Source organism: Oncorhynchus mykiss, chromosome 25 (assembly GCF_013265735.2).
Source record: "Oncorhynchus mykiss isolate Arlee chromosome 25, USDA_OmykA_1.1, whole genome shotgun sequence".
Classification (NCBI taxonomy): Eukaryota; Metazoa; Chordata; class Actinopteri; order Salmoniformes; family Salmonidae; genus Oncorhynchus; species Oncorhynchus mykiss.
The window spans coordinates 45,182,999-45,185,498 of record NC_048589.1 but is presented as its reverse complement, the minus strand read 5'-3'; the positions used below and the strand labels follow the sequence as shown (position 1 = coordinate 45,185,498).

General features: G+C 45.8%; 1 protein-coding gene across 5 annotated transcripts in view; it reads left to right on the top strand.

The window, feature by feature from the left end:
• Positions 1 to 2,500, top strand: part of LOC110504281 (lysyl oxidase homolog 3B) — a 49,214-nt gene that overhangs the window by 3,357 nt on the left and 43,357 nt on the right. The gene's annotated exons all lie outside the window — the stretch shown is intronic.

The window sequence follows — 2,500 nt, the reverse complement described above, 5'->3', positions numbered from 1 at the left end:
TGAATGAAGGTGACTGCCTGGCCTGGCCTGGCATGTTGTGGCTGTAGGTGATAGATGAATGAAGGTGACTGCCTGGCTTGGCATGTTGTGGCTGTAGGTGATAGGATGAATGAAGGTGATTGCCTGGCCTGGCATGTTGTGGCTGTAGGTGATAGGATGAATGAAGGTGACTGCCTGGCCTGGCATGTTGTGGCTGTAGATGATAGATGAATGAAGGTGATTGCCTGGCCTGGCATGTTGTGGCTGTAGGTGATAGATGAATGAAGGTGACTGCCTGGCCTGGCATGTTGTGGCTGTAGATGATAGATGAATGAAGGTGACTGCCTGGCCTGGCATGTTGTGGCTGTGGATGATAGATGAATGAAGGTGACTGCCTGGCCTGGCATGTTGTGGCTGTAGATGACATATGTAACACTATGCAAAATCAAATCAAATCAAATGTTATTGGTCACATACACATGGTTAGCAGATGTTATTGAGTGTAGCGAAATGCTTATGCTTCTAGATCTGACAGTGCAGCAGTAACTAACAGGTAATGTCTAACAAATTCCACAACAAAACCTAATACACACAATCTAGTAAAGGGAATGCACCATATTCCCAGAACTAAAGTCTTGCATAGTTGCGTCAGAGGCTCCATTTATGTCACGTAGTCTGTCGAGTTTTTCATTTGATTGTGCTCTGTTGTTTATTCTCTAGGAACCAAATTCAAGTCTAGGGGTTTATTCACTAGGAACCAAACACAGGTCCAAGGGTCTATTCACTAGGAACCAAACACAAGTCTAGGGGTCTATTCACTAGGAACCAAACACAAGTCCAGGGGTCTATTCACTAGGAACCAAACACACGACCAGGGGTCTATTCACTAGGAACCAAACAGAACCAAACGGAAGCAGACAGATGCAAACCGAATGAAACTGGAAGGGATCAACCTGAATTTGTCGAATAAAAACATTTGTTTTAGTTGTAAAACGTTTACCATTGCAAAACGTTTCGCAACAGTGTGCGGCCTGAATACACCCCAGGTCAGGCAGGTCAGAGTTGAAACACCAGACTCTGCAGACTCCATAAGAATAGCTGGCTGCTTAATGTACTTTTTTTGGCAAAGATCACATTGTCACACCACACCAACTGGTTTCAATCAGTCATTCATCCTAATAAAATCTATATGCACACATTATAATCGGCGTTGTGTTTATGTTATAGTGAAGCTCGATGGTTTTCCATCGGTGGTTGCTTGCTGATGTAATTGTAAACGTCTCTCCTTATTTTTCAGCAGCTGGTTTGAATCACAGTATTGGAGCAAATATTTGCTCTCTGACCCTCCGTCCTGCTTCTTACAGGAAGTCAACCGTCAACCTTTACCTCTCTGGTTCTGCTTGGCCTCAGACACCACTGAGGAAAGATCTTTACCTCTCTGGTTCTGCTTGGCCTCAGACATCACTGAGGAAAGATCTTTACCTCTCTGGTTCTGCTTGGCCTCAGACATCACTGAGGAAAGATCTTTACCTCTCTGGTTCTGCTTGGCCTCAGACATCACTGAGGAAAGATCTTTACCTCTCTGGTTCTGCTTGGCCTCAGACATCACTGAGGAAAGATCTTTACCTCTCTGGTTCTGCTTGGCCTCAGACATCACTGAGGAAAGATCTTTACCTCTCTGGTTCTGCTTGGCCTCAGACATCACTGAGGAAAGATCTTTACCTCTCTGGTTCTGCTTGGCCTCAGACATCACTGAGGAAAGATCTTTACCTCTCTGGTTCTGCTTGGCCTCAGACATCACTGAGGAAAGATCTTTACCTCTCTGGTTCTGCTTGGCCTCAGACATCACTGAGGAAAGATCTTTACCTCTCTGGTTCTGCTTGGCCTCAGACATCACTGAGGAAAGATCTTTACCTCTCTGGTTCTGCTTGGCCTCAGACATCACTGAGGAAAGATCTTTACCTCTCTGGTTCTGCTTGGCCTCAGACATCACTGAGGAAAGATCTTTACCTCTCTGGTTCTGCTTGGCCTCAGACATCACTGAGGAAAGATCTTTACCTCTCTGGTTCTGCTTGGCCTCAGACATCACTGAGGAAAGATCTTTACCTCTCTGGTTCTGCTTGGCCTCAGACATCACTGAGGAAAGATCTTTACCTCTCTGGTTCTGCTTGGCCTCAGATATCACTGAGGAAAGATCTTTACCTCTCTGGTTCTGCTTGGCCTCAGACATCACTGAGGAAAGATCTTTACCTCTCTGGTTCTGCTTGGCCTCAGACATCACTGAGGAAAGATCTTTACCTCTCTGGTTCTGCTTGGCCTCAGACATCACTGAGGAAAGATCTTTACCTCTCTGGTTCTGCTTGGCCTCAGACATCACTGAGGAAAGATCTTTACCTCTCTGGTTCTGCTTGGCCTCAGACATCACTGAGGAAAGATCTTTACCTCTCTGGTTCTGCTTGGCCTCAGACATCACTGAGGAAAGATCTTTACCTCTCTGGTTCTGCTTGGCCTCAGACATCAC